Raw genomic sequence first — 14687 nt, forward strand, 5'->3', positions numbered from 1 at the left:
ATGGGAGAAAATATTTGTAAATTATATATATATAGAGAGAGAGAGAGAGAGAGAGAGAGGATGTAGTATCCACAATATGTAAACAACCTTACTACTCAACAACAAAAGACAACTCAGTTAAAGATTTTGTAAAGTACTTAGAGATTTCTCCAAAGAAGATTCATAAATGGTCAAGAAGCACATGGAAGATACTCAACATCATTTTTCATGTGAGAGATGCAAATCAAAACAATAAGATACCACCTCATATCCAGTAAGATGACTATAAAAATAACAAGAAAAGTAGTCGATAATATTGCAAAAACATGGAGAAACTGGAATGCCCGTATACTGCCATTGAGTATGTAAAACAGTGCTGTGACTGGAAAACTGCGGCTTTGCAGTCCCCTATGGCATGGCCACGTGACCCAGCTATCCCATTCCTAGGGAAATCCTCTAAAGAATTAAAAACAGACGTTCAAATAAAAACTTATACATGGATATTCATATCAGCACTATTCAGAATAGTCAAAAAGATATAAGCAAACCAGATGTTGATCAACTTATAAATGGATAAGCAAAGTGTGGTATATCTACACAATAGAATACTATCTAGCCATAAAAAGGACTGAAGCACTGATATAATATATAACATGTATATCCTTAGAAACCTTATGCTAAGTGAAAAGTTAGACCCAAAGCACCAGACACAAAAGGCCATGTTCAGTATGATTCTGTTTATATGAAATATTCAAGAACAGACAAACTGGTAGTAGTCTTCCAGGGTTTGTGGGTAGGGAGGAATGGGTAGTGACTCATGAACGGATATGGAGTTTCCTTTTGTGGTAATGAAATTGTTCTGGAATGAGAAAGTGGTGATGGTTTCATAACACTGGGAATAGTATATCTATTTACATATTTACTTTATTTATTTATTGCACATATTCATTAGTAAAATGCCACTGAACTGTATAAAGTAGTTCAAATGGTCAATTTTATGCTGTGAATTTTAACAATAAAAGAATAAAAAAATTCCCCACCAAATGGATTGTGTACATTCATTTTAAGTTTTATTTCTCATTAAAGTATAAACTTTTCCCCAAATATTTGTAATGGAATTTTATCTTAAAATTCAGATGAAAGAGCATCTGAGAACTTTCCCTTATTTATTCCATGTGAGAGCATATAATGCTAATTTATTTGCTTGGTCTGCTGGAAAGTTATTAAACTCAGGAGATACTATGATCTAACCACCAAACAAGAAATTCTATGATTATGTTAAAGAGTGTGGTTTGGATCATACAATTGGGTCTAATTATGTATTCATTTCTTGAATTGTAAAATCACTGAAATAAATATTGGTATGCTCTGTGTTATACATCTGTGGCAGCTGTTTCCACACTTGTCACCCCCAATTTGTAATTTCTATCTATAAGTCTTTATGCCAGAAGAGCTCTAGACCTGAGTGACATCTAAATAGATCATCACACTGATTCTTAACTTTTCTGCCTTATTGTGGTAAAAATTGATCAAACTCAGAAGGGTCATCTTTACCCAGAGCTTGCTTTCAAAGAGCAATCATGTTCTCTAAAAACAGGCAGCACGGCCATTGATTTTAGATTCAGTGGGACATCAGGGCAATGCTGGATCTCTGATTGGCAGCAGCGAAATGGGTGAGAACATTTCAAACTTTATAAAATAAAGGCAAGAAACATTAAACTACATCAAATCACTTCTGCACTGACTGCTTGCATTTTAGGATTCAGTTTGAAGCAGACATGAAATGTCCAATATTCAACTTCAGAAATTTGAAAATCAGCCAGCTGCCCTGATCTTGATGCCATCCAGCCATCTCATCCTCTTTCATTCCCTTTTCCTCCTGCCCCCAATCCTTCCCAGCATCAGAGTCTTTTCCAATGAGTCAACTCTTTGCATGAGGTGGCCAACATATTGGAGTTTCAGCTTTAGCATCAGTCCTTCCAAAGAACACCCAGGACTGATCTCCTTTAGAATGGATTTGGGAGAGGGCATCAGAGGGCAGACACACTGAAATCATAATCACATAAAAAAGCCAATCTAATCACATGGACCACAGCCTTGTCTAACTCAGTGAAACTAAGCCATGCCATGTGGGGCCACCCAAGATGGGTGGGTCATGGTGGAGAGGTCTGACAGAATGTGGTCCACTGGAGAAGGGAATGGAAAACCACTTCAGTTTTCTTGCCATGAGAAAGCCATGAACAGTATGAAAAGGCAAAATGATAGGATACTGAAAGAGGAACTCCCCAGGTCGGTAGGTGCCCAATATGCTACTGGAGATCAGTGGAGAAATAACTCCAGAAAGAATGAAGGGATGGAGCCAAAGCAAAAACAATACCCAGTTGTGGGTGTGACTGGTGATAGAAGCAAGGTCCGATGCTGTAAAGAGCAATATTGCATAGGAACCTGGAATGTTAGGTCCATGAATCAAGGCAAATTGGAAATGGTCAAACAGGAGATGGCAAGAGTGAACGTCAACATTCTAGGAATCAGCGAACTAAAATGGACTGGAATGGGTGAATTTAACTCAGATGACCATTATATCTACTACTGTGGGCAGGAATCCCTTAAAAGAAATGGAGTAGCCATCATGGTCAACAAAAGAGTCCAAAATGCAGTACTTGGGTACAATCTCAAAAACGACAGAATGATCTCTGTTTGTTTCAAAGTCAAACCATTCACTATCACAGTAATCCAAGTCTATGCCCCAACCAGTAACGCTGAAGAAGCTGAAGTTGAATGGTTTTATGACCTCACTATTAAGTGACAAAGTGGAAACAGTGATTTTTTTTTCAAATTAATATGAACTTCTAGATTAAATTATAGTAAGAAGTTGAATACTTGTTCTTTGTACTTTTTTTCTGAAGCTTTGTCTCTCTTGGCCCCCTTGTCATGTTACCACTGATACTTTTAGTTGGATTCACCTGTCAAAATAGTGGCACACTGTGCCCATGAATCTGAGAAAACTCTGGAAGATATTGAAGGACAGGGGAGGCTGGTGTGCTGCAGCTCGCTCATGGGGTCTCAAAGAATTTGCCATTCTTTAGCGACTGCCTTAGCGGGCTTCCCTGGTGGCTCAGCCGGTAAAGCGTCTGTCTGCAATGCAGGAGACCCGGGTTCGATCCCTGGCTTGGGAAGATCACCTGGAGAAGGAAATGGCAGCCCACTCCAGTATTCTTGCCTGGAAAATCCCATGGGCGGCGCCTGGTAGATTACTGTCCATGGGGTCGCAAAGAGTCGACACGACTGAGCGAAGGGAAGAAGAGCGACTGAACAACAGTAAAGTGTCCTTAGTTCCCTGGACGCTGTTTTGGGAAGTAGACTTTAAGTTACAGTGTGTTTCGTTTAGATTCTAACACACTGCATAATTTGTGCTTAACTTTCTCTGTACCTTTTGCTTCTTTGACAGATGGCTGCTGCCAAGAATCAGCTTGGGTGGGGAGTAGAGTTTCAAGAAATGAAAGCGTTTCAGGTATAGTTACTATCCCTTAGGTTTGTGTTTGCTCTCTACATGATAAACAAAGACCCAAGCCACAGCGCCTGCCTTCCGGGACAGTCCTTACCAACGATGGCTTTGTCTCTTGCCTGAGTCCCAGTTCCCCGCTCTGTAAATCAGACATAATTTGTTTGTCATCCCCTTTATTTCACCAGGGGATTTTAAGAATTGAGAAACCACGTAGCACTTGACAATATAAAATGTTATTTTAATGGTTAAAATGATGAATGACCTTGTCCAGTCAATGAGTCATTTACTCCCAGGGAGTAAGTTTGGCATCTGGGATGTGAATTAACTCTCTCAGGCCATTTTCAGCTGAATGCTAGAGAGCATGAAAGAATACACTATTTCTATGAGAGGCCAAAGTTCTTCTGCCCTTCCCACTATGCCTACATTTTTAAAGCAACTAAAAATTTAAAGGAGATATTAAACACTCTTGGGAAATACCAAAAATTAAATTTGGAAAAGCATCCTGGTCTTACAATTATTGATGTAACCTTGAGTGTTTATCCCTTTGATATAAGTAACTGAAATTTTGTCATGCTTTCTATTAGGATCTCCCTCTGAAGTCAGCCTCAAAGACGAGAAGCATAAATATATCACAGTTGTCCTTCACAGCTTAATTTAGCTTTATGAATTTATATAAACGTTCTATCTTATTGATAGGCAGATTATCACTTTGTGGTGGTATGTAATAAATTTACAACTTATTTTCTAAGGTAATAATTTATTTCTAATAGTTTTGTAGGGCTGCTGTAACAAAGTACCAGAAACTGGGTGGCTTAAATGACAATAAAGTCCCAAAAAGTGGGTGCCTTTGTCCCTTGGTTCTAGAGGCTAGAAAACAGAGATCAAGGTGTCAGCCACATCAGTTCCTCTTGAGGGCTGGGAGAGCGAAATCTGTGCATTCTTCTCTCCTAGCCTCTGGGGGTCTGGCAGCAATCTTTATCCTTCATCAGCGCCTGCTGCATCACCGTAATCTCTGCCTTCATTTTCACACGGCAATCTCTGTGTGCATGTCTGTGTCCAAATTTCCCCTTTTCATAAAGATTCCTGTCATACTAAATTAGGGGCCCACCTTACTCCAATATGACCTCATCTTAATTTAACTAATTACATCTGCAACAACTCTATTTCCAAATAAGGTCACATTCTGAGATTTAAGGGTTAGAAATTCAATATATGAATTTGACAGTTGGGGGCACATAATTCAACCTATAATACAATTGTATTTAATCTAAGTTAAATTTATTCAAGCAACACGAAATAATAACTCATTATAGTCTAAAATTTATATTTAAATTATATCCATTTTTCTTACACTCTTCATGGCTTTTTAGATTTGTCACATATTCTTTTAGCATTTATTTTCAGTGTCTATAATGTTCCAAATGCCTCCATGCAGGTGCCTTACAGTGTTCCTTCTTATCCTTTCTAATTTCTACATTCTTAGGGTCCTCAACTTCATTGTTATTGTTTGGGTTGTCATGTCATACATAGGTTATGTATAACTTGTTCATTCCAAAATTCATAAATGCTTCAAAGCCTGGCACCTGAAGCAGGAATTTTAATTTGAATCTGCCTGATAGTAGATCTACGACCTTGGGCAAGTGAGCTTCCCTACTGGTGAAGGAATTCATGATATCTATAATAGGGATTCAGAGAGGACTGAACACAAAACTAAAAATAAAAGCAGTAAAGCTGTTAGCATGATGCTTGACACTTAACAGATGTTCAGGTAATTTACTCATTTTCATTTTATTATTCAAAATGGCTTAGTGAAGGAAAAACAGCGCTGGCCTTTCTCCAGATCATTCAACAAAATTTATAGAAAACTGTTTCAATTTTGTCCTAGGTTAGTTTGCTGTAACAAATGACCCTCCCCAAAATCTCTGGCAGTTTATAAGAACAAAGAGGCTTTGTTTTTCATTTTGGTTTTTGTTTCTTCCTCATTCCTGTTTTGCTTTAGCTACTTGTCCCATCAGTTCTGCTCCTCCAGGTTTCTCCCTCTTTTCAGAATGCTAAAAATAGTGACCGAAGGCCCTAGCTAGAACATGCTGTTCTTGTATGTTCTATACAGGAGAGGAAAGGAAACCAAACAAAAATAGTCAAAGCTCTAAAGCTCTGCTCACAGCTGGCATAGTCTTACTTCTGCTTAAGTGCCATTGCCCAGAGCAGATCATTTGGGCCTGCATGGTGCCAGGAGATTGGGAAGTATATAGTTCTTCCATAGAAAGGCACTCAAAGTTACATAATAAAAGACAAAACTGCATAATCTTCTAACAGGAAAAGAGAAAGAAAATAATTTGGGACATAATACAGTCAATTACAAAGATAATCATAGTTCTGATACCTGAAAAACACCAATATTGGTATTTTTTTCTCCATAGATGTTCCCCTTAACATTCACCTATTTTTGTTGTTTCTAGTCTGGAAAAATATAATTGTAACCTTGAAATGACTAATATTGATAGCCCTCGTAAAAGACCTTTTGAAAAACATCTAAATCAGATTTAATCCACTTCAATTAATTAAGAGATTAATTAATCTCTTCAAGCTCTCCAAATAAACAAAAGGTTCCCTTATATGCTGATTAATATTACCTTTCCCAAAATTTATACCCAAATATTTAGTGGCCTATTAGACATTTTTTGCTTCTTCCTACTTCAGGTAACATTCCAGCTTCTTCTGGTAATAATACTCCAATTATAAAAAAGTTACCCTTTCACCATTTTCAGCCCCATGTCTCAGCTGGTATTCTGTACTTTAAAGTGTGTGAAAATTAAAAACAGAAAAACTCATCTAAAATTTGAGTCAGGAAGGCCCATAGAGGAAACTCACACCCAACCATTTTTGGTCATCTACAGACCCCATCTGGAGGAGACGGTCTTGTGCTCCTAAACAGGACGTGTTACTGCTTTGCTAGCCAGCAGGGAGAAGAAGATTTTCTTCCTGCCCGGCAACAAGCCCAGCCAATGGATCTGCCACAGTTCAACCAATGAGAAACTATTATCACCTGCACCTGAGCTCTTATTTTCTTTCAATGAACTTTCATTTCTCTCTTGCTTTGATAGCTTCCTTATCCCATTTTCTATAAAAGCCTTCTAATTTGTATAACCCCTCAGAGCATCACTGTACTTGCCAGATAAGATGCTGCCCAATTCATGAATCACTTAAAACTTCTGCAAATTTAGGTTTTCAGATTTACTCAGTTGAAACTAAACATGAGTTGTTAACTAAACGTCACTCAAGTGAATATACGAATCAGGCTGAGGTATAGAGCCAATAGCTATGAGCCAGGCCATGGGGAAAGACCCTCTCTCTTTTGTACAGGGCACATGAGGTACTAAGATCCATACTTGGAACTACTGGTAACTCTGTGAGCCACCATGAAGGTATAGCTCATATGAATTATCCAGATCAGAGGAAAGAATTTCTGACCGTTGAAGAGAAAAAGAAAAGAGAAGTATTAAGTACTCAGATACAACTGTAACTGAAGCTCTGTCCTCTAGACTTGTGAATCAATACATTTCCCTTTTTTGCTTGGAGTGGTTTGAGTTGGGTTTCTGTCATTTGCAACTAAAATAGTCTTGATTCATAGGCAGTTTTCTAGAATTTTCTGATATGCAAATGAATACATGCTTTCTGTTTACCTTTCGATTCCTTTTTCTTCTGTAAAGGTTTTCATTTGATCAGAGTTGTATAAAGCATGTTTTATTTGTTCATTTGACATCAAATTAATAAAACCAAGGATTAAACATCTATCCTATGACAGGAAACTTTTACTTCTGAGCTCCAAGATGGAAAGAAAGGAAAACATTTGTAACAAATAACTGACTATAAATTCTTTTCAAGTTTTAAGAGAAGTTAGTGGCATTATGATGTCAAAGGAAAGATTAGAATTTAAAATTAATGGACATACCTGTGTTACAAATCTTGTTCTGCTGCTTACTACCATTTTGACCAGGGAGAATCATTTATACTTTGTAATATCCTTTTATTTTTAAAATAGGATAATACTAGAATTCTAAAAGAGCTATTGTGGGGAATCAAGTAAAATGGTACTTCTGAAAAGAATTTCTAAAACTTTATAGAAAAGTCCATTATTCTTATCACAAGGCCAGCATACAGTTCCAAGACTAGCAGCATTTGCATCATCTGGGAGGTTGTTAAAGTTTCAAATTTACAGATTCTTATTCAGTTCTACTGAATAAGAATTTTTGAGGATGGGCTCAGGAATTCATATTTTAAGAACATATTTTAAGGATTCCGTAAAATTCATATTTTACGGAATCCTTGTGAGTGTTATAGCTTGAAAATGATCATCTTAAAATTACTATACAAATAGAAGAAGCAGGTCACCAGGATATTTATATTACTGAGGATGAGTAAGTGGACTATAAAGGAAGCCCATTTATCAAAATCTTTCTGACTTAGCCATAAAGATGAAATGGACACAAGTTTAAAGAGTTATTACAAAAGGTAATGATAAGTAAGATATAAGGAATTATCCTCAATTATCAAAGCAGTGATATATTGTTAAGTGATATGAAATTAAAAAGCAAGGATCATTAAGCACTACAGCTTTCTCTAAGCAATACACTGGAATAAATTCTTCAAAGTATGGGTAGAATTGGGCCAAGTAAAGTGAATGAAAAGAATTACAGATAAAAGAATTAGAGTGGAAAACAAAATGGAAGGGGAAGGCCAGGAGTAATTTCAGCATGACTAGGGCATAGAGTGCTTTGGTGGGGAAAAAAAAAGAGGAGGAAAGGCTAGTGGTTTCTGGTGGTAATTGGACTTCATCTTTTCAGCAGTGAGGAGTTCATGAAGAGAGAGAGAACAGTGCTCACACTTGATGCCATAGTGGGTAAAAGAAATGTCTTAGTTTTGCCTGGATTTAAATCCTAAATCATTACTGATTATCTGTATATATTTAAAATATAGTTAGCCACTCTATCTCAAATAGACTGTAGAAATAAATTTAGCCGATAAGTTTAGAGCTCATCTGCAATTATTACAAGCACTCGGCCAGTTTATGTATCAGTTCAGTTCAGTTGCTTAGTCATGTCAGACTCTTTGCGACCCCATGGACTGCAGCACACCAGGCTAACCTGTCCATCACCAACTCCCGGAGCTTGTTCAAACTCATGTCCATCGAGTCAGTGATGCCATGCAACAATCTCCTCTTCTGTTATCCCCTTCTCCTCCTGCCTTCAGTCTTTCCCAGCATCAGGGTTTCTTCCAATGAGTCAGTTCTTCACATCACGTGGCCACAATATTGGAGCTTCACCTCAGTATCAGTATTTCTGATAAATATTCAAGGTTCATTTCCTTTAGAATTGACTGGCTTGATCTCCATGCAGTCCAAGCAACTCTCAAGAGTCTTCTCCAACACCACCATTCAAAAGCATCAATTCTTTGGTGCTCAACTTTCTTTATAGTCCAACTCTCACATCCATACCTGACCACAGGAAAAACCATAGCTTTGACTAGATGGACCTTTGTTGGCAAAGTAACATCTCTGCTTTTTAATATGCTGTCTAGGATGGTTATAGCTTTTCTTCCAAGAAGCAAGAGTCTTTTAATTTCATGGCTGCAGTCACCATCTGCAGTGTACTTGGAGCCCAAGAAAATAAAGTCTCTCTCTGTTTTCGTTGTTTCCCCATCTACTTGCCATGAAGTGATGGGACTGGATGCCATGATCTTCGTTTTTTGAATGTTGAGTTTTAACCCAGCTTTTTCACTCTCTTCTTTCACTTTCATCAAGAGGCTCTTCAGTTCCTCGTTGCTTTCTGCCATAAGGGTGGTGTTATCTGCATATCTGAGGTTATTGATATTTCTCCCGGCAATCTTGATTCCAGCTTGTTCTTCATCCATCCCTGCATTTCACTTGGTGTACTCTGCATATAAGTTGTTTAAGCATGGTTACAATATACAGCCTTGTTGTACTCCATTTCCAATTTGGAACCAGTCTGTTGTTCCATGTCTAGTTCTAACTGTTGCTTCTTGATCTGAATACAGCTTTCTCAGGAGGCAGGTAAGGTCTGGTATTCCCATCACTTTAAGAATGTTCCACAGTTTGTTGTGGTCTACACAGTTAAAAGATTTGGCATAGTCAATAAAGCAGAAATAGATATTCTTCTGGAACTCTTGCTTTTTCTATGATCCAGCGGATGTTGACAATTTGATTTCTGATTCGTCTGCCTTTTCTAAATCCAGTTGTATATCTGAAAGTTCTCAGTTCATGTACTGTTTAAGCCTGGCTTGGAGAATTTTGAGCATTACTTTGCTATCATGTGAGATGAGTGCAGTTTTGTGGTAGTTTGAACATTCTTTGGCATTGCCTTTCTTAGGGGTTGGAATGAAAACTGACCTTTTCCAGTCCTGTGGCCACTGCTGAGTTTTCCAAATTTGCTGGCATATTGAGTGCAGCATTTTCACAGCATCGTCTTTTGAAATAGCTCAACTGGAATTCCATCACATCCAATAGGCTTTGATCATAGTGATGCTTCAAAAGGCCCACCTGACTTCGCATTCCAGGATGTCTGGCTCTAGGTGAGTGATCACACCATTGTGGTTATCTGGGTCATTAAGATCTGTTTTGTATGGTTCTTCTGTGTATTCTTGCTGCCTTTTCTTAATATATTCTGCTTCAGTTAGGTCCATACTGTTTCCTTCCTTTATTTGCCCATCTTTGCAGGAAATATGCCTTTGGTATCTCTAATTTTCTTGACGCGATCTCTAGTCTCTCCCATTCTATTGTTTTCCTCTATTTCTTTGCATTGATCACTGAGGAAGGCTTTCTTATCTTTCCTTGCTTGGAACTCTACATTCTGACGGGTATATCTTTCCTTTTCCCTTTGCCTTTAGCTTCTTTTCTTTTCTCAGCTATTTGTTTATGCATGGAGAGAGTTACCACAGAACAGTAAATGACCTTTAGAAGCAATGACTGGATGGAAGAAAACAGGCTTTATGCTGAATTTTAAAACTGATGCCCAAAGCCACTGTGGAATTGAACCAGCATTGATGCTGCTGCCATAGTCAGGAAGCCACTGCTGTGTCACCAAGTCACCATGGCTTCTCTCAAGTCCAGAGTCACAACATCTCTGCTACACTTTGTGATAGAAAACATACACCTCCATTTCCACATCTCTCTCAAGTTCTCTCAGTTCTGAATCAAGTTTTGCATGAATGTATATGAGTGATGCACTGATACCTTTGTTGGAAATGAGTCTGGGGAAGGTGGCATTTAGCTTTCCCACCTCCAAGCCCAGGAAGGTACACTGGGAAGAAGTTAGACTAAACGTTGAAGGAGCCAATTCACTTATCACCTCCTAGCTTTCAGGTGACTGTGAGGATTAGATGAGCATCTGTGTTTAATGCCTTCACCAATGTGTCTGACATAAGTGCTCAGCAAATGGCAGCTTGCAAAAGAGTTTAGAATCAGAGATTTGAGTAAAACAGAGGTAATATAGTTATTTGTGCAATAATTGCTTTAGTTTAGAATAGAAGGAATAATGGCACAGAATGAAAATGAAAATTATAACTACAAACAACAGTAAGGATATATGTGCTATTTCAAAGATACTATCGACAGGGTTTGAGAGAGACTGTAACTGATAAATGAATTCAGCAAAGTATCAGGATACAAGATTAAAATACAGAAATCTGTTGGATTTCTTTATGGTGGTGGTGGTGCTGTAGTCGCTAAGTAGTGTCCAACTCTTGTGATCCCATGAACTGTAACCTGTCAGGCTCCTCTGTCCAAGGGATTCTCCAGGCAAGAATACTGGAGTGGGTTGCCATTTCCCTCTCCTAACAATGAAATATCAGAAAGAGAAAGTAAAATCACTTTTTAAAATAACACTGAAAAAATTACTTAGGAATAAGCCTAACCAAGGAAGTGAAAGACTTTTATGCTAAGAACTATAAAACACTGATAAAGGAAATAAAAGATGATTCAAGAAATGGGAAGAATTAATATTGTTAAAATGGCCATACTACCCAAAGCAATCTACAGATCTAATACGATCCCTATCAAATTACCCATGACATTGTCCCCAGAATTACAATAATCCTAAGAGTTAGATGGAACAACAGAAGGCCCAGGATTGCCAGAGCAATCCTGAGTAAAAGAACAGAGCCAGTGGCATAACCTTTCCAGACTTCAGAAGATACTACAAAGTTTTAGAAATCAAAACAGCATGGGATTGGCATGTAAGCAGACATGTGGATCTCAATGGAGAGTCTAGAAACAAACCCACATCCCTACGGTCAAGTAATCTTTGACAAAGGAGGAGGCAAGAGCTGCTGAGCCTGTGGGCCAGATGCCCACATTGTTTTCATTAATATATAAACAATACAGGCTATTTAATTTCTCCAACTGATCCCTGATTTCTGTCCAATCCTGATCTCTGTCCAAATCCAATATCTTTATGTATGTTAATCTTGTGTCCTGTTACTTTGCTCAATTCATTTATCAGTCCTAGCATTTTTTGTGTGAAGTCTTTAGTGAATGTTCGTAAGAGAAAAGACGCAACAGTTTTCTAATCTGGCCTACATGCTCAGCAGCATAAAATGAAGAAAAGACAGTCTTTTTGGCAAGTGGTGTTGAGAAAGGTGGACAGTCGCAAGTAAATCAATAAAGTTAGAACACATCCTCACACCAAACACACACACACACACACACCTCAGAATGGCTTAAAAACTTAAATATAAGACATGACACCATAAAATTCCTAGAAGAGAACACAAGCAAAATGTTCTCTGACTTAAACTGTAGCAATATTTTATTAGATCAGTCTTCTAAGGTAGAAGAAATAAAAATAAATAAATGACACCTAATCAAACTAATAAGCTATTGCACAGCAAAGGAAACTATAAATAAATGAAAAAACAACCTATAGAATCAGAGAAGATTTTGGCAAACTATGTGATCAATAATGGCTTAATTTCCAAAATATACAAACAGCTTATACAACTCAATACCAAATAGGCAAACAACCTAATCAAAAAATGGGCAGAAGCCTTAATAGACATTTCTCTAAAGAAGACATATGAATGGTTAACAGGCACATGAAAATGTGTTCAACATCAGTGATTATTAGAGAAATGCAAATTACAATGAGGTATAACCTCAGGCTGGTCTGAATGGCCATCATTAAAAAGTCTACAAATCATAAGTGCTGGAGACGGGTGGAGAAAGGGAATTCTTATACTGTTGGTGGGAACATAAATTGGTGTAGCCATTATGTTAAAAAGTATAAAGGTTACTTTAAAAACTAAAAATAGAGTTACCATATGATCCAGCAATCCCACTCCTGGGTATATATCCAGAGAAAACCATACTTTGAAAAGATACATGCATCCCAGTATTCATAGAGTACTAGTTACAATAGCCAAGACATGAAAGCAACCTAAGTGTCCATGAACACATGACTAAAAAAGATGTAGTGTGTGTGTGTGTATTTATATACACAATGGAATATTACTTCGCCATAAAAAAGAATGAAATAATGCCATGCAGCAATGTGGATGGACCTAGAGATTATCATACTAAGTGAAGTAAACCAGAAAGAGTAAGATAAATACCATATCATATCATTTATATGCAGAATCTAAACAATAATGCAAATGAATTTATAAAAGAGAAATGGATTCAAAGACTTAGGTAACAAACTTATGGTCAATAAAGGGGAAAGAAGTGATATAAATTAGGAGCTTGGGATCAGCAGATACAAACTACTATATATATAAAATAGAAAACGAGATTCTACTGTGTAGTACAAGAAGTATATTCAGTATCTTATAATTGATGCTTTTGAACTGTGGTGTTGGAGAAGACTCTTGAGAGTCCCTTGGACTGCAAGGAGATCCAACCAGTCCATTCTAAAAGAGATCAGCCCTGGGATTTCTTTGGAAGGAATGATTGTAAAGCTGAAGCTCCAGTACTTTGGCCACCTCATGCGAAGAGTTGACTCATTGGAAAAGACTCTGATGCTGGGAGGGATTGGGGGCAGGAGGAGAAGGGGACGACAGAGGATGAGATGGCTGGATGGCATCACCGACTCGATGGACATGGTTTTGGTGAACTCCGGGAGTTGGTGATGGACAGGGAGGCTTGGCGTGCTGCAATTCGTGGGGTTGCAAAGAGTCGGACATGACTGAGTGACTGAACTGAACTGAATAATCTATAATGGGAAAGAATTTGAATAAGTATATACATGTATGTGTGTGTGTGTGTGTGTAAACTGAATCCCTTTACTGTACATCAGAAATTAACACAATATTGCAAACCAGGGATACTTCGATAAAAAGCAAAAAATAGAAAAACTCATCCAATGGCACACACATGCAGCAAGGAAGAGCAGTTCAGGTATTTAAAAAGGCAGATGAATTCGAGAATCAACGGAAATAGACATGCGTGTCTATCATGTGAACTAAGATTTCAAGTTCTTAATGCTGATACGAAGTTGATTCAATAAACAGTTTCTTAGGAAAATTAATACTAAATGTCACAACAGATGGAATGTTAGTTTGTTTTCTTATTCTGTCCTTTGCTGCTTCTGGCTTCAAAACTTCAGTTAGAAAGTCATAGTCAGAAAAACTGAATGAGAAAGAATAGAACCACAAGGGGGCAAATCTATCAAAGACAAATTCAGTATATTCTTTAATAAGAAAACAAAGGGGACACTGTTCATTTCTGAACTACTTTTTAAAGAAAAAGAGTTTTAAGGGAAATGATGTTTATGCCATTCTTTCTGCAGAATTTCGGTAATGTGTGTCATGGTGTCTGCGTGTAGCACGCATTAGTATTGCTTGCAGCTGCAGAATCCAGAATCTCAGCTATCATCTCTTTGTTCCTTTCCCTCTTTTCATACTTAATCACATGTATTGAGAAAGTGGTAGTTTGTAGCCAATGAAATGCCTACTCCAAGACATCAGGCAAAGTGGAGGGTGTTTCCAGCTCTCCTAGAAGTCACATGGATATTTCAAGACAAAGAGACACATGAGCTTCAGCATCTTAAGGCTTCATCCCAACAAATTATTGTCATAAATACTAGTGGTCACTATCACAGACGGTGTCCATGTAATTTCCCTTTGATTTCTTGCCATTTCCAGGTTTTACAAAAGCTTACAATGGTAGCTCAGTAAGCTAAAGGCTTTGAAC

The 14687-nt window shown here is 37.7% G+C and overlaps 1 non-coding gene across 1 annotated transcript; it reads left to right on the forward strand.

Moving 5' to 3' along the window:
• Positions 1-3083: 3083 nt before the first annotated feature.
• On the forward strand, positions 3084-3155 carry TRNAC-GCA (transfer RNA cysteine (anticodon GCA)). Its single transcript has one exon. It is a non-coding gene; the product is annotated as a tRNA-Cys (tRNA).
• The last annotated feature ends 11532 nt before the right edge of the window (positions 3156-14687 follow it).

This window comes from Bos javanicus, chromosome 6 (genome assembly GCF_032452875.1).
Source record: "Bos javanicus breed banteng chromosome 6, ARS-OSU_banteng_1.0, whole genome shotgun sequence".
Classification (NCBI taxonomy): Eukaryota; Metazoa; Chordata; class Mammalia; order Artiodactyla; family Bovidae; genus Bos; species Bos javanicus.